Source organism: Hemiscyllium ocellatum, chromosome 1, assembly GCF_020745735.1.
Source record: "Hemiscyllium ocellatum isolate sHemOce1 chromosome 1, sHemOce1.pat.X.cur, whole genome shotgun sequence".
In the NCBI taxonomy this organism is placed as follows: Eukaryota; Metazoa; Chordata; class Chondrichthyes; order Orectolobiformes; family Hemiscylliidae; genus Hemiscyllium; species Hemiscyllium ocellatum.
The window spans coordinates 111,066,201-111,085,297 of record NC_083401.1 but is presented as its reverse complement, the minus strand read 5'-3'; positions in this window follow the sequence as shown (position 1 = coordinate 111,085,297).

The following is a 19,097-nucleotide window of genomic DNA, read 5'->3' as shown; positions in this document are numbered from 1 at the left end:
ATCTGAAGATTCTTCAAAGCTTAAAGCAAACCATCTTACAATGCATAGTTTACTATTTATATAAGCTTTAGCCCCCTTATAATTAAAAGACTAACAATCATGCTAACTGATAATCAGAGGTAAAAAAAAGAACTGAGGCAAAGTTGTAATGATTAAAGTTCCAATTAAATCCAAAGTTGATACTGAATAAATGCACTGGACCTTTTGGCCTCACTGAACAGGTACTTAAATGGCAAAAAATATTTCAAGACTGGTTAGATGAAAATGCGTCTAAAGCCAAGGGAAAGGAAAGGATCTAAATTTGTTAACTGAGGTGAGAAGTTATTATTCTACATCCATGATTTCCTCTTTCAACTAGTCCAGGAGCAAACAAATCTTCTAAACAGGATATGTTCTTTTGCACTGAGGCAATGGCAAACTAATGAGACAATGTGCAGGTGTATGTAATGCGCAGTCATGCTTAGTATGCTGGAAAGATGCTTTCTTTTACAATAACCTTTCCGGGTCCTGAAAAATTGAGATCGGTGGTGTGCTGCTCTGAAGATTTTCTAGTGTACCTGGAAATGTTCAGAGGTTTTGCTTCACATTTTCATAAGTTATCCTCAAATCATAGTATTTATGGTACTCTCTTATACTGTTAATAGTTTGTTGATACTGACATTGACAGAGCAAAGAACAATAATCAGCAAAACAATATGAAAAGCAAATTAAACATGCAATAGTAAAGATAAGTAGTTTTGATGTTGAACGGGTTTGTGTAATGTTTTTTGTTGCTAGACTGGGGATATGGAAGAGTGGACTAATAATGTCATGGATGTAAGTTCAAATCAGACCATGACAATATCAGAACATGGTCTTAGTTGGAATCTTCCCACAAAAGCCAACAAAAGTTGACCAAAATTTAATTATAAAGGGTGAAAAAACAAATTTTGAGGGTAAACAAGCAGATAATATAAGAAGGAGGCAGTAAGATCTTCTTTAACTGTATAAGAAGAAGGAGAGGATAACAGGAACATTAGTCCCTCACAGAATGAGGCTATGGAAATAGTCATGAGGAACCAGTAAATGGCCCAGGAGATGAACAAATGATTTGCATCAGTCTTCATGATAGAGGACACAAAGATTATTCCAAAAAATGAAATACAATTAAGGGGCTAAAGTAGAGAGGAAATAAACATAATTATGATCATTAGAGAAACATAGTACATTAGAAAAGTAATGGAGTTAAATGATGTTAGGTCTCCTGGACCTAATGGGTTTCATCCAAAGATTTTAAAGGAAGTTGCTACAGAGAAAACTGGGAATAATCTTCCAAAAATCCTTGCATTCTGAAAAGTCACTGAGATTTTGAAAATTGTTGATATCACAGCTTTAGTGACAAATATAAGTAACCAGAGTTATCCGAGTATCAATATTAAGAAAATTTGAGAGTCTATTATGAAGTAAATAACTACAGAGCACTTAAAAATACGTAATAAAGTCAAAAAAAAGTTGGAATGTCTTCACTAAAAGGATATCATGCCTGGCAAATTTATTAGAACTATTTGAGTAATTATCTTGTTGACAAGATAACCTCATTTAACAAAGTTCTATATGATATACATGTTAGCAAGATTAGATCACATGGAATACAGGGAGAACTAGTGATTTGGATATAAAATTGGTCCTAAGGTAGGAGACAGGATGGTGCTGGAGGGTGACCTTTCCAACTGAAGGTCTGTGATCAGAGATGTGCCACAAGGATTGGTGCTAAGTCCACTGTTCAGTTGTCATTTATATCAATGATTTGGATGTGAATGTGGGAGAACTGGTTTGTAAGCTTGCAGACGACACCAAAATTTGTGGTGTAGTTTATTGTGAAGAATGTTATGTAAGAGTACAATGGGACCTTGATCAGATGGGCTGATGGACCAAAGAGTGGTAGATGGAATTAAATTTAGATAAATGTGAAGTCTGGCATTTTGGTAATGCAAATCATGGCAGGACTTATACACTTGATGGGAAGGTCCCAGGGAGCATGACTGAACAAAAAGACTTTGGGGTGAAGGGTCATAGTTCCTTGAAAGTGGAGTCACAGGTAGACAAGATAGTGAAGAAAGAATTTGATATGCTTGATTTTTATTGGTCAGTGCAGTGAGTATGTGATTTGGGAGGTCATGTTCCGACTGCACAGGACATTGGTAAGGCCACTCTGGACGACTGCATTCAATTCTGGTTTCCCTGCTGCAGAAAATATATTGTTAAAAATGAAAGGGTTCAGAAAATATTTAAAAGAACGTTGTCAGTGTTGGATGGTTTGAGCTATAGGGAGACGTTGAATACAATGGTGCTGTTTTCCTTGGAGCATCGGAAGTTGAGTCGTGATCTTATAGAGGCATATAAAATCATGAGGGGCATGGATGGGATAAGTAGCTGAGCTCTTTTTCCCGGGGTGGGGGGAGGTGTCCAGAACTAGAAGGCATTGGTTTAAGGTGAGAGAGGAAAGATTTAAAAATGACCGAAGGGGCAACTTTATCACACAAAGAGTGGTGCGTGTATGGAATGAGTTGCACGAGGAAGTGGTGCAGGCTAGTACAATTGCAACTTTAAAAGGTAACTGGATGGGTGTATGATTAGGAAGGGTTTAGAAGGATATGGGCCAAATGCTGGCAAATGGGACTAGATTAATTTAGGATAACTGGTTGGCATGGGCGAGTTGGACCAAACGGTCTATTTCACTCCTGTACAACTCTATGGCTCTGTGACTCTAAGTAGCGAGCAGGATAAATAAATGGAAACAGAATTTGGATTTTGAAAAGGTGTTTGATTACGTAAGGCTAATTAATATGATAAGAACCCATGATATCAGGAATTGTATAGGAGCATGGACTGAGAAATAGCTCACTAATAGTTGGGCTAAAAGGGATTTCAGAATGGCAACCCATTGCCCCACATGAGGGAGTCTATATACATAATCTCAGAGTGAGAGTCATCGTTTAATGCAGAAATAAGGAGGCATTTCTTCCTCTTAATTGTTGTGAAATTGTAGAATTCTTTACCTTAGAGGAATGTAGATCGTGGGTATTTCAGTGTATTCAAGGCTGAGATAGTCAGACTTTTAATCAATAAACTATCAAGTGTTATGGAAGTAAAACAGGAAAGTAGAGTTGCGGATTAGCAGGTGAAGGAGACTCAATGAGCTAAAGGGACTACTTTTGCTCCAATGTCTTATTGGCTTCTGATCTTATTGAATTGTTACAATAATATTGGTTTAAATGTGGAAACTTACTGTTTTTACCAAATGTGGATTGTATATAATGCCAGTCCCACATCAAAGTGCTTCATTTCAAAGCAATGCAATGACTTAGATGGAGCAAAGTGCTAAAGGAAAAACTGCTGCTGTTCAAGAAGGTAACCATTGCTAACATCTCTGTATAACATGAAATATGGAATAACTTTCAGCCTTGTCACCGAGACCCTAATCCTGATAATGAATCAGAAATATAAGGTCACACTGTAACGTATAGTTCTCTTTCTCTGTTCTAATTCTAATGGACAATTTCATAGATTTATCTCATTGAAACAAACATGTAACCAAACTGGTTGTGCAAATAGGTCTACTCCACACAAAGCAATAATCTTCTGGGATGATTCTAAACAAAGAACTGTAGATGCTGAAGGTTTGAAACAAGAATAGTTATTGCCAGAGAAACTCAGCAGATCTGGTAATATCTGTGGAGAGAAAAACAGACATACATTTTGGAGTTTCTGGACACTGGGTGTCATGGTGGAACAGTTACTGACGATTGGCATGCAGGTGCAGCAGGCAGTAAGGAAAGCGAATGGCATGCTGGCCTTCGTAGTGAGACGCTTTGAGTATAGGAGTAGGGATGGCAGTTGTACAGGGTCTTGGTGAGGCCACATCTTAAGCGTTGTGTGCAGTTTTTGTCTCCTAGTCTGAGGAAGGACATTCTTGCAATGGAAGGAATCCAGCGAAGGTTCACCAGACTGATTCCTGGGATGGTAGGGCTCACATATAAGAAAAGACTAGATTGATTGGGGTTGTGCTCACTGGAATTTAGAAGAATGAGGATGATCTCATAGAAATATATAAAATCCTAATGGCACTGGACAGGCTAGATGAAGGAAAAATCGTCCTGATGTTGAAAGTCCAGAACTAGGGGTTTTGGTCTAAGAATAAGGGGTAAGTCACTCAGGACTGAGGTGAGGAAGAATTTCTTCACTCAGAGGGTTGTGAACCTGTGGAATCCTCTCTCACAGGAAGCTGTTGGGGCCAGTTTATTAGATATATTCAGGATGGAGCTGGATGTGATCCTTGCAACTAAAAGGATCAAGGGGTATGGAAAGAGAGTAGGAATGGGATGTTGAGATTTCGTGTTCAACCTTGATCATTTTGAATGGTGGTGCAGGCTCAAAGGGCTGAATAACCAACTTCTCTGCCTATTTTCTATGTTTCTATGTTTCTACCGAGAAGAGTCATTAGACTCAAAATGTTAACTCTGCTTTCTTTCCACAGGTGCTACCAAACCTACTGAGTTTCTCCAACAATTTCTATTTTTATTTCAGATCTTCAGCATCCATAGTCCTTTGTTTTATTATGGCGGGATCCTGATACTGCTGGCCCAACTCGGGGAAGTACAGAATGCAACCTCAGTAACTCACAGGTAGACGTGGATATTGTTGAGGCAGGCTGGTGTCCAACACTTCATTCCAGAGGCCTCCTGGCAGCCTTGAAGAAAATTAACAATTATCATGGCCAGATGCATTAGCCCCTGAGGGGATTAGAAGATTAGGGTAGACCATTACAACATATTATCTAGATCATATAGATGGCCTTTCCTACCCATGGCCTGACACTGGAACAGGGAGCTCCTGGCTCCATTGCCCCTTTGTCTTGTTATATAGGAAAGCAATGAGTTGGTGGGAATAGTCCCTGTGGGGAGGAAATGGCTGCACTGCTTGGTGGTGTAGATATTAACCTCCATTTGTTGGGTTAGTTGAAATGAAATGCCAAGGAGCAAAACAGACAAAATTTGACGACGAACTAATGGTTAGAAAGGTCACTGGTTTTAATGAGTTTCTCTGTCTGAAAGAATATGTGTTTAATTAAGTGTTGTAACTCAATAGTAATGGACTAGCTGTCACAGTATGTTTAAAAAAGCTACAGTCTTGTTTTAAAACAGAGTCGAATATCAGATGTGATAATCTGTATATTTGCTAGTTAACAGATAGTGTTTCATCATAGATTTATGTTCCATTTAATATTGTACATTTGATTAGATGACCGAAAAAAAGCTGCAAGGAAATAGCTTACATAAAACATCCTGAGCAAGCTGATCTGAGATCAAAATTAATTAAATAGTCAAAAAGTTAACCTTTTCTAAAGAGACACAAACAAGTCATGTTTGCCAGTGGTCAACTGACAATTCACTGAAGACTTGGTCATGTCAAGTTTTGATCTCACTGCCTTGTTTGTACAGACATAATATGAAGAAAACTGGCCTCTGAACATAGTTAACTTGCTTAGGAGCAGCCATCTGCTTGAGGGTGGAAGTTAGGACAGAAAAGCTGATCATCTGTTTGGGTTTGATCCTTGGACAAACTCACATAAACCATTCAGTTGTGTTTGTAAATATAGCATAGATAAGATTTTTATAATGTACTTTGCTTTAACAAAGAATTTTGGGTGTATCCTTTGTTAGAGCTACCTTGGATTATTGACATCAAGTGTAAACCTTATGGACCAGGGAAAGTGGGAATAAAAATGTCAACAAACTGCTAATTTGGACCTAAATAGTGTTAATTCACTGCTTGACTCCATGACGTGAGCAGACAAATTGCTTTTCGATCCATTCCAGAGAAATTTCTCTATTGATAGGAATGCAATGGGGAGACATCCTAATAGTTTCTTCCACTTTTACGCTCTCAACTTCACTACACAGAACCAAGAAAATTCAATCAATATTTGCTAAAAGGTACACAGCCTCCTTAGTCATCCTACTAAAATTTAAAACCCAGGATTGTCTGTTATAAAATGCACACTCTGCAATGTTAATACTGCCTTCTAGCATTTTGTCACAAGTTTCCTCAGTATCAAGTATAACCTTCTATACATTGTCAAACTGGTCTTCCTACTCTCAACATCAAATTATTTATATAAGTCATGATCCCAGCTTCAGTCATTCTAACTAATTATGTTTAACTCCTGTTCTCAATTTTCAGTTCATAACTGGCTTCTGCCCTTTTATTATTCCTGATGAAGGGCTTTTGCCCGAAACGTCGATTTCGCTGCTCGTTGGACGCTGCCTGAACTGCTGTGCTCTTCCAGCACCATTGATCCAGAATCCATTCTATATATGTCTCCTGACTCTACACAATCTTACTTTAATATGTTTGATTTTTTCTTTTTCTAAGTTAATGAAGGTGAGAACTTTCAACCAAACATCTTACATTTTATTGATAGCTGCGTTAACATGAATTTTTTACATTTTAAAATTTCATGGAAAGGAAGGTCAGGAGAAGTGTGTCACGGTATGGCTGATCTGATATTATCCCATTTACATCATTGCCAAAGGTCAAAGCTGCACCAAAAGCAAGAAGAAACTGATTGCTGCATGTGTTAATAGTCACTGTGCACTCATTTTGAAGTGAACATGGTAATAACCGTAGATCAATTTTGATGGTCATGCACATGGACTGCGAATCCTACAATGGTGGGCCCAGCGCAGGTGACGGAAGGCTCTCTTTCAATTACAGGAGGCTAGATGCTGGTCTAGACTAGGTTGGAAGGGCTGTTATACTGAAAGTTTCATTTTCAATTCTTCTCATTTATTCCTATGATCTGTAATGATGGACTTTTTTATTTCCTTATTTTTCTATTTTTCTATCTAAGAATTTGTTCTTAACAAATCTGAACCTAGGTACCTAACATGGCATAGTAGTGGCAAGACGTAAAGTTTTCATTGTACTCGTTTGAGTACATGTGACAATAAAGCTAATTCAATTCAATTCAGTTCAGTATCCGAGGAATTGCAAATGGTCCTGAACTTTATGCATCAGTGAGCATTGCCACTTACAGCCTTATGACAGATAGGAAATCATTGATGAAATTGTTCAAGATGGTTCGACCTGGGTCACTACATTGAGTAACTATGCCAATGATGTCCAGGGATTGAGCTGATTGACATTCTACAATTATAGGCATCTTTCCTTGTGGACTGTATGACTCCAATCATTGGAGAGTTTCTCCCAACTCCCATTACCTCAATTTGGCTTGGGCCCCTTGACAAAATACTTGGTCACATGCTGTTGCAACATCAAGAGCAGTCACTCTTATTGAGTTCAGCTCTTTTGTCCATGTTTGGACCAAGGCTGTAATGAGATCAAGAAGTGAATGGCTAATGTGGATCCCAAACTGAGCGTTTGTTGTTGAGTAAGAGTTGCCTGATTACACTGCTGGTTCCTCCTTTTAGAAGTTTGCTGATATTTAGACTGAAGGGACAGTATTTGTCTGTTTTGGATTTGTTCTGCTTTTTGAGTACAGAATATACATGAACAATTTCCACAATGTTATAGCTGTATCCAAACAGCTAGGTGACTGGTGCAGTTAGTTCTGAAGCACAAACCTTCAGTACCATTTCTGGACTGTTGCCAAGACAATAACCTTTAGAGTTGCCAGTGTCTTCAACTATTTCTTGATATTATGCTGGGTGAATCAAATTGGAGCTGAAAATGTGTTGCTGGAAAAGCGCAGCAGGTCAGGCAGCATCCAAGGAGCAGGAGAATCGATGTTTCGGGCATGAGCCTTTCTTCAGGAATCCTGAAGAAGGGCTCATGCCCGAAACATCGATTCTCCTGCTCCTTGGATGCTGCCTGACCTGCTGCGCTTTTCCAGCAACACATTTTCAGCTCTGATCTCTAGCATCTGCAGTCCTCACTTTCTCCTGAATCAAACTGGACAAAGACTATTTGTTCTCTCAGGAGGAGGTTGAGATAGATAGTGCAGTAAACACTTCTGGCTGAAGATGATTCAGCCTTGTCTATTGCAAAGACATTCTCGCTTCCCTCGCCACTGCGAGTGGGGATGTTTGTGAAGCATCTGCATGCTGTTCATGTAATGGTCCACCAGCATTCATCACTGGGGGATGTGGGCAAGACTGCAGAACTTACTTTTGATTGATTGGTTGTGTCTTAGCTTCTCTTTGTCTATCGTTTGTTACTTCCACTGTTTGGCATGCAAGCAGTCCTGTGTTGTAGCTTCAACAATTTGACTCCTACTCTTTAAAACCTCCTGACGTGGCCTCCTACATTCTTCACTGGACCATCGTTGATTCTCTATCTTGACGTTTATTATAGAGTAGGGTTATACTAGACCACAAGGTTACAGACTATGGATGAATACAATTCTGCTGCTGCTAAATGCTCAAAAATGTCATAGATGCTCAGGTTTGTGGTGGTAGATCTGTTAAGATCTGTCCCATTTAGCAATAAGTCATGCTACACAACACTGCGGAGGTAATCTTCACTATCATGTTTTTACACTGATCTTGTCACTCCTACCAAAACGGTCATGGCAGATGTATCTGCAGCGGGTCTACAGGTGAGGATAAAGTCAAGCGTCTTTTCACATTTATTAGCTCCTTCACCACCAGTTACAGGCCCAGTTGGTATACTGATACCTTTATGAATCTCCATATCAGAGAGTGGTAATGCTACCAAACAATTCATGTTGAGCATTGAAGCTCCTCCATTCTGAATACTTTATATCCCTTTGCCACTCTCAGTGCTTTTTTCAATAGGTGTTAAAAATAGAGGAGAACTGACAAGGGTGGGAGGTAGGTGCTGATCAGCAGGAAGTTTTCTCGCCCATGTTTGACAAGGTGCCATCAGATTTCATGGAATGCACAGTAAATGTTGTACACTTCCTTTCAAATTGGTAACAATCTTGCAACCATTTATGCTGGGTCTATCCCGTAGATGGGATAAGGCAAAACCCAGAAATGGTGATGATCGTATCTGGGCATTTTTGATAGGATGTGATCCTGTGAGTACAATTATGTTATCCTGTTGTTTGACCTGTTAAGGGGCCAGTTCTCCAAGTTTTGGTACTATTTCTGAGATATTAGTTAAAAACTTTGCATTTTTGAGAGGGCTAACTTTTTTCTGCTGTCATTTCCAGTGCACAGGTTTTGTCAGGTGATCTGATCCAATTTCATTACTTTCAGATGCAGCAGTGGTGTCATATATTGGAGTGGTTTGCTGGATAATTGTATTGGACATTTATGTATCAGGCACAGTGCTGTAGTTCTGGAGTTATTTGTAGGCCAGAGCAGATTAGGAAAGTTTTTTTTTCTCTCTAAAGTGCATTAATGAACCAAATGGGCTTTTACAACAAGCAACATTGCTTTTGTGATTGCCATGAGGTAGTTTTTAATTCAAATGAAATTCAGGAGAAATGTGTAATGATGTGGCTGATATATTTCACCTTTAACACTATTTCCCAACATCAAAAACACCATTAAAGTGAACAAAATAGTTGCTGTATTTGTTTACAGTCACTAGTCATTCAGTTTGAAATGTACTCTAATGGTAAATGTGCATAAGTTTGATTGCACATTGTAACCATGTTTTCATAACTGCTTCCTTTATGCAACAATATTTCTGCTCCTCTCTCGCTTTCCAACGAGCAATCAATTTACACTGGTTATTTGTTCAACCTAATAGATGATATGTTCTTTTGAACTCTAGCAGCAACAATATGTATCATTTTAACTAACATTCTAGGAAGACTGAGCTGTGAAATATTCTCTGTACATGTTTGCTTGGATGGGAAATGTGCTCTGTGCTATTATATGTGATTTGTTTGGATCTATACGAATGTGTAGGCTGAACCAGTAAGCTGTCAGACAAGATAATTATCAGGCATGTCACATGGTGTTTTACTTGCACATAAGCAAGACAGTTTTCCATTAGATCCAAGAGGTACAATGTTCATTTGCAGAGGAAAGATAAAGGGGCTGGATTAGCACATTTGACTGAGGATGAATGAATAGCAAAAAGGGAATCAGCAGTCCATTATAGCCAAAAGAAAATCAGTATTCTTTATCAAGAAACACTTCTTCCATGTTACAGAGGCTACCCATGGAAGGTTGCCAACACAGGCTTCAATAGAGGACAATTTAGCTCCCATCTGTAATACAATCTCACTGAAGGAGACATAACGCACTGAAGGCTGTAAAAGCTGTGGGCTAATTTTGATGAAAGACTGACAGATAGTTTTAAATGCATATTGTGTTAATGATATACATTCAGTGGGAAGTAGTGCACAATTTAGGTCTTGATTATTGATTAATCATTTCAACTTGCCGTTTGTTTTCTTTGTTCACCAGGTATGGGTGTCATTGGCTAGGCCATCATTTATGTTCATTTCACATTGCCCTAGAGAAGGTAGTGGTGTGATGCCTTCTTGAACCACTTTAGTCCATGTCCAGCAGCAACAGTACTGTTAGGAAGGGAAATCCAAGGTTTGAAACTGACATTTTAATTTTGGCGCTTGTCAGATCACTTTATAGGCCGACAATTACAAATGGGATCACAAATCTATCAGTTTCTAACTTTTAAGAACGCTCCCTTCATTTTCTGTATTACAGCTAACAACATTGGATTTTGTGACTTTGCATGGATGACAACATAAGTTTTGCTCTCCATCTCCAGCATTAGATCATCCAAAAAAGGCATCTTTAAGCTCACTTCAGAACTTTGGATTTTCTGGTGCTAACTGGAATAAATGAATAACCGCAGCTCGAGAACTAAAGAGAAATCCCCACAACTTACTAAGGGTCCTTGCCTTTTTAGTCAGGAATTAAATCCAACTCTGGCCTCATCCAATGTCTACATGTCTTGTAGTCACTAGTATGCGGGAGATTGTTCAATGTTGCCCTTCATTGTGATTTAGAGGTGCCGCTGTTGGACGGGGGGGGGGTGGACAAAGTTAAAAATCACACAACACCAGGGTTATAGTCCAACAGGCTTATTTGAAATGACAAGGCTTTCGGAGTGCTGCTCCTTCATCAGGTGGTTGTGAAGTATAAGTCCTTAAAACGTTGAAGAGAATTTGATAGGGTAGATATGGAAAAAGAAAATCAATTTCTAATGAAGGAATCAAGAGTATACAATAGTAAAATTAGATTTGGCTCATTTATGAACAGAATCAGGAAGCACAACTTTACAGAAAGGCAGTTCAAAATTTAGAACTCAATTCCCTGAATAGCTGTGGATGCTTGGTCATTTGAAGCTTTCAAGACTATGAGAGATATTTATTACATAAGGTTATGAAGATGTTAAGAGGCAATGTTGGTTAAATTGAGTTGAGAAACTGAGGACTGCAGATGCTGGAGATCAGAGCTGAAAAATGTGTTGCTGGAAAAGCGCAGCAGGTCAGGCAGCATCCAAGGAGCAGGAGTATCGGGCATAAGCCCTTCTTCAGGAATGAGGAAGGTGTGCCAAGCAGGTTAAGATAAAAGGTAGGGAAGAGGGACTTGGGGGAGGAGCGTTGGGAATGCGATAGGTGGAAGGAGGTTAAGGTGAGGGTGATAGGCCAGAGAGGGGCTGGGGGCGGAGAGGTCAGGAAGAAGATTGCAGATCAAGAAGGAAAGTGTTCAGCCACGGGGCGGTTGGGTTGGTTGGTGCGGGTATCCCAGAGGTGTTCTCTGAAACGTTTCGCAAGTAGGCGGCCTGTCTCCCCAATATAGAGGAGGCCACATCGGGTGCAGCAGATGCAGTAAATGATGTGTGTGAAGGTGCAGGTGAATTTGTGACGGATATGGAAGGATCCCTTGGGGCCTTGGAGGGAAGTAAGCAGGGAGGTGTGGGCACAAGTATTGAGCTGGGGTAGGGCTGACTGCAGGGAATATAGGTAGTGGCGCATGGCTGCAAGCGTGGAGCGGAGGATCCGGAGAGAGGTCTGTTGCTGGAGGTTTTGGATCTGTTGTAGGTACAGGTTGTCCTGGTTGGGTCCAAATTTTGTTGGTCTGAACGTAGTCCGGAGTCCGTGCGGGGTCAGTCAGTTCCGTGGATAGGTGCTGAGGAAGGAGATGTGGCTGTGGTAGCGAGTCTGTTTGAGGACGTGGCTGAAGAGTTTCAGGGCTGAGGAGATGACCTGGGGTGTGCAGTGAGAGAGGGACTCACTGAGATCCTTGTAGAGGGAGGAAGCGAGCTTCTTCAAGGAAGGCATTCTTGCAAGAGGATTCACAGTAGGTTAAAATCAACTAGGAGAAAGTGAGGACTGAAGATACTGGAGATCAAAGCTGAAAAATGTGTTGCTAAGATACTCCAATCTTCTTCCCGACCTCTCCGCCCCCATCTCCTCTCCGGCCTATCACTCTCACCTTAACCTCCTTCCACCTATCGCATTCCCATTGCCCCTCCCCCAAGTCTCTCCTCCCTACCTTTTATCTTAGCCTGCTTGGCACACCTTCCTCATTTCTGAAGAAGGGCTTATGTCCGAAACATCGATTCTCCAGTTCGTTGGATGCCGCCTGACCTGCTGCGCTTTTCCAGGAACACATTTTTCAGCTAAGTTGAATTCAGGTTCAGATGATCTTTGAACTGACTAAATGACAAATGGCTGAATCCCCTGGTACTATTCCTAACATTTCTATACTTGTGCATGCACAATTCTAGCTGGAGGCACTTCCAGCAATCAGCAGCGGAGATCTGACTGATTTCTCCTTCCTAACCTATGGGTAATTAGGCCAACTGACTGAGTTTTGCCAATGCAACTTTGATGATTAATCCTGTTGATGTCCTGGTTTGTATAGAACAGCTGCTTACCTTACTCAGGCATTAAGAGCTTTCGAAGTTTAGAGCACAGATTACCAGCTGATCTATCATGCCTGTTCTTTGTTACAATGATTAAAAAAAACTAATTCCAGTGCCCAACTCTTACTTCAGAGCTGTATTTCTTCCATTGATTTAAATATTGTTTTCCTTAAAAGATGCAAAGCCATTGCCCCAATCTCTCCCTGCAGCAGAGTATTTCAGGCCGCAACAATGTTTTGCAGAAATAAATTTCTCCAGCCTCTCTCCTCTTGCTCATCTTCTTACAGTTCAGCATTACATTAAAATCCCTACATTTCATGTGAAACACTTTTCCATGTTCTGAAGTCCTGAAGGGCTCTGTGTGAATATAAATTCCTTTTTGGCTTCTTTCATTCAGCAACAACTTCAAATTGATAATGCCTTGTCACTGACCTCCCAATTGGAATAAAAGTGAGGAAATGGAATGAGCATAGCCAGAGCTATAAGAAAATGATCAGAGCTGTCTTTGTCTGGATTTGAGTTTTTGGTTATAGCAATATGCAAATATTCTTATTAAATGCACAGGAAATATGCTGGGATAGTAGAGTTCAATGGTTTTATTGCTTGTTCGAACTTGGATGTTGCCTAATACAGAAATATCACAGTCCACATGGTAACAAAGCACAACTGTGAATGTAATGAATATTTCGATATAAGACATACATGAATTACCATTTGATGGTGACCTGATTTTTGAATGTCATCCAATTACGTTTCAATGATTTATCTATAATCGCTTAAAACTTCTTCACAAAAATTAGCTAACCAGATGTTAGATACTAAACAAATATCCAGCTGGAACGATATCAAACTTTTGTTTGTGAAGAAAGAAAAATACATTTCCAATTTTTTTTATTTTTACAGAAAATCAAAATCAGCAGATATGTTTAAGTTCTTTCTCAGACTAATTATTCTGCTGGTCAAATAACACACCTTAGGATGTGTGAAGATAAAATGGACTTGAATTTCTAATTAAAAATTAAGTAAAATGAATGTCCTAAACATTTTGGGCAATTTATAATTGTTGGAAATATATAGAAAACATCATCTGTGGAAGAATGTGTGGTAGATCATTTTGCTTGATTTTCTAATTACTTTCTTTCCCTAATTTACATTTCACTTCTTCAGTTATTTTATGATCCAACAACAGAATTACAACTGACCTCATTGAAAGAGTTTCAAAGTGGTGGCCGTGAATTTCTTGATGCTAGAGCACCGACAGCCCCAGGTAAATTTGTCAGCTCATTCAGCCATAGAACCTGCCAGGAACAAATGTTCAAGGTGAAAGTGAAGAGTTTTTGACAGAAAGGAAATCACAAAATCCAAATTTTTGCATGAGAGTAATAAGTTTTACAGCTTTTTTTGGACTTGGGATGATTCATTGAACTGAAGTGGTTAATGCAATATAATACAATACAATAAAACACAAGAATAGGACCTTTGGCCCACCAAGCCTGCATTGATTCCTTTTTGGGTCTGTTACCTACTGCCCATGTGCAGTTTCTATCCATCTGTTCCCCTCCCATTCATGCGTCTATCAAGATAAAACTTAAACATCGCTAATGTGTCTGCTTCCACCACCTCCACTGGCAGTGAGTTCCAGACACCCAACACCTTCTGTGTGAAAGGATTTCCCTGCACTTCTCCCCTAAACTTTCCCCCTCTTCCCTTGTGCCCTCTTGTAGTTGACTTTTACATCCTGGGAAAAAAGTCTCTGACTATCTGCAGAAACTATATTTCTCATAATTTTGTCGATCTCTATCAGGTCGCCCCTCAGCCTCTGTCTTTCCAGGGAAGGCAATCTGAGTTTATCCAACCACTCCTCATAACTAAAGCCCTCCAAACCAGGCAATATCTAGTAAATCTTCTCTGCACCCTCTCCAAAGCATTCATTCCCTTCTGTTAGTGTGATGGCCAGAACTGTATGCAATGTTCTAAATATGACCTAATTAAGATTGTGTACAGCTGTAATATAACTGGCCAACTTTTATATTTGATACCCTAGCTGGTGAAGGCAAGCATGATGTATGCCTTCTTGACCACTTTATCCACCTGTGTTGTCACTTTTAGAGATCTGGGGACCTGTACGTCCAGATCTCTCTATATGCCAATCTGCCATTTATTGTATAATTTGCACCTGAATTTGATCTTCCAAAATGCATCACCTCACATTTGTCCAGATTAAACTTCATCTGCCATTTCTCGGCCCATGTCTGCAATCTATCTCCTTCCTGCTGTATCCTTTGACAATCCTCCTCACTCTTTGTAACTCTGTCAATTTTGATGTCACCTGCAAACTTACTAATCAGGCCACTGACATTTTGTTCCAGATAATTTATATATGTTACAAACAGCAAAGGTCCCAGCTCTGATCCTTGTGGACACCACTAGTTACTGATCTCCAGTCTGAAAAGTATTCTTCCATCACTACTCTCTGCCTTCTGTGACCAAGCCAGTTTTGTATCCATCTAGCCAGCTCACCCTAGATCCCACAAGACTCTACCTTTTGGAACTGCCTGCCATGTGGTACCTTATCAAATGCCTTACTAAAGTCCATATACACTAAATCCACTGCCCTTCCCTCATCAATCATTGTTGTCACCTCCTCAAAAAACTCAGTCAAGTTAGATCTCAGATCAATTTACATCTTTGTAGTTTTGTACCACCTCATATCCCCTGGTGCTATACAAAGAGAAGGAAGGCTTGAGATCTGACATGAATATTGCATTGAGAAACAGTAAAATATGAGGTATCAATTTTCAACTTCCATCATCTCATTTTAAGATTTGAGACTTTTCTCTGTATAAAATCTTTTCTTAAAAAAAAGAGATAAACACTTCAGATGGCCACAGTTTGTCAATTGATCTTGTTGAGCTAAGCTCATGAAACCAATATGAGATAAACAAAAACAAATATTGCTGGAAAATCTCAGCAGTGCTGAGAGAGATCTGTGGAGAGAGATTAGAGTCAACTGAAGGGTCCAGTTACCCTTCTTCAAAACAGAAATAAACAAAAAGTATTTAAGCCACAATTAGCATGTGATTAAAAGACACTAAAATTCAGTCTGTTTTGAAGAAATTATTTTTTTCCCCTTTTTTTTGGATTTACACCTTTCTGCAGGTTTCACACACTGGAACTAAAGTCACCTGTGGATTTTCCAACTTGGTAAGAAAATGTAAACTCCCAATTCAGGAATTCATGAACTGCAGGAAACAGGTTTGTGGCAGGAAAGCAAGTGAGCATGGATTAGTAACAGCAAGGACTTTCAATTTCTTTGTCAACGTCTTAAAAACCAGCACCAACATCCTTTCAGCGAGAATTCAAGGACTGAGTGAATTCCAGTGTTACTGAAGATACAAAGTAAAAGTTAAACAGCCGCATTCTCATGTTCAACAATGACAACTCAAGAAATCTTTGTGAGAACTTTTACGTTGCATATTCCTTGTCTTCTAATTGCACTGGATACATCTTCTAAAAACACCTTTATTTGTGTGATTTTGATTTTTTGGGGAGTTTAGGAAATAATAAATTAAGCAACCACGTAGCTCCTGAATTCTAAGAAGAATTAAATATAATTTTTACATAGACAGACATTTTATATTAAATTTATTATGTGACATGGGCATAGGTGGCTGGCCAGCATTTATTGCCCATCCCCTGTTGCCCTTGCAAATGTGCGGGTGAGTTGCCTTCTTGAACCACTGCAGTCTATATGCTGTAGATTGATCCACAATGCCTTTAGAAATAGAATTCTAGGACTTTTCCCCATCAACACTGAATGAACAGTGATATATTTCCAAATAAGGATGACAGGTGGCTTGGAGAGGACCTTGAAGATGATGATGTTCCCATGCATCTGCTGCCCTTGACCTTCCAAATGGAAGTGGTCATGTGTTTGAAGTGTGCTAAGGATATTTGATGCATTTCTGCAGTGCACCTTGTGGATAGTACACACTGTGCTACTGAGCATAGGTGGTGGAGGTAATGCCATTCAAGTGGGCTGCTTTGTCCTGGATGGTGCCAAGTTTTGTTGGAGTTGCACCCATCCAGGCAAGAGGGGAGTGTTTCATCACATTCTATGACTTGTGCCTTATAGATGGTGGACAGGCTTTGGAGAATCACGTGGGTTACTCGCTGTAGTATTGCTTTACTCTGACCTGCTCTTGTAGTCCCTGTGTTAATGTGGTGAGTTCATAAAAGAGGAGCTAATTCACCCCTCCTCACCTGACCATTTGTCATTCATCTGCTGCTGAGTAATGCAAGTTCAATTCCTATTTTACGGAGGTTCATAGATGTTTCCAGGTAGTTCAACTATTTATACCCATATCACATCAATAAGAATTAAAGTGGACAGACCAAGAAAATCCATGTATAATCCCGTTAGAGCATTCCCGTGGGAATCTTCTTGATGGGGCTTTGCAACTTCTGCAGGAATCCTATTCATGAAGTGGGTCCAGAGTTCCCAGTGACCCTCTGCCAAAAATACAGCAAAGAAAACAGACCATTGACATTACTGAATGACATTATTTAAAAGGTATAATAATGGTGTAACTTATTTTGAGGACACTTAAGCATCACTGAAGTTGTCTGGTAAAACACAGCTAGAAACTCATTGCACATATTTTGCTAAGCTTATTGTTTATTTGTTTGCCCAATTTGAAAATAAATCCAAATACGTTTGAGTACACATTTCCATTTTCCCTTCTTATGCATCATGTAAGCATTTGATGAAGATAGCTGAACAGGATGAATAAAGCAGTTTCTTATCACTATAAAACCAGAGGGATGACATGAAAATCTTAATCACCGTAGTTTGTTTTCCTGTTGCACAGTGCTCAAAAGGAAACTTTATTTGAAGTAGTGTAAACATGAGAATATAAACCTGTAAACCTGCCTCCTTCATTCCTACTCTTTTTTTTGTTGCTGTCACAAACAAAAAGTCAGTTTCAACGTCATACATATTCGGATAAGCAGGGTCAAATTATATGAGATACTCTATTGTGCAATACCTCTCCCCCAGCTAAATTGCCAGGAAGGGATTGGCGAGAGTCCACTGAGGGGAAAATTTCTGTTGCCGCGTAATGACCCAATGGTTTGAATAAACTGAAGGTGGGATTTCCACCAGACAGGGACAAGATATCTATCTCAGAAATCCTGCCTTTGGACCTATGGTGCTGGATCAGTTAGTGGGTGTTGCCGGATGCCAGGCTTGCAGCTAGGGGTGACGGGAGGACAGGATACAGGCGGGGGACATGAGAGGTCATGAGCAGAGGTCAATATGGGGATTTTTCACCCAGAGGGAGGATTAGGGGTTTCACTCTTGTGATGCCAGGAGGGTCAGCCATACAAGGAAATGTTCTGGGAGTAAGTGAGGACTGCAGATACTGGAGATCAGAGTCAAGATTAGAGTGCTGCTGAAAAAGCACAGCAGGTCAGGCAGCATCCGAGGAGCAGGAAAATCGATGTGTCGGGCAAAAGCCCTTCGTCAGGTATGAGTATTCCTGATGAAAGACATTTGCCCAAGACGTCCATTTTTCTACTCCTCGAATGCTGCCTGACCTGCTGTGCTTTTCCAGCACTACTTTAATCTTGAAGGCAATCATCTGACCCCCTGAGCGATTGGCATGGGCCTCTATTGTGGCCAGTCAAATCCCAGTGGCAGTAGGATAAAGCCCTTAAGTCAGTACAATAATTGTTTATTCGAGGGCTGCATTGGGCTATTGGCTAGCAGGCTATCTATGGCACTATTTATGGTAGGGTGCATAGACAGGTGGGTTGGCATTGGGCAGGATGTCCAGTGGATGTGCTTCCTGCCTGCAGGATGTACAGCATAAAAACAGACCCTTCAGTTAACCCATCCATGCCGAACAGATATCGCAACCCAATCTAGTCCCACCTCCCAGCACCCGGCCCATATCCCTCCAAACCCTTCCTATTCATATACCCATCCAAATGCCTCTTAAATATAGCAATTGTACCAACCTCCACCAGTTAGAGAGAAACAGAGTTTATGGCTCAAGTCCAGTATCATTCTTCTTCAGAATTGAAAGACGTTTGAATTTTGTTAAATACTTTTGATAAAGGCAGAGGCCAAATGGAAAATATAAAGGGGTTGTGAAGGGTGTTGAAAAAGAAAACACAACAAGTGATATTTGTACTGTACAAACGCCAGGCAATCTAATCTTCTACAATAAGAAACAATCTATTATCCTTTGACATTCAACGGTGTTACGATCATT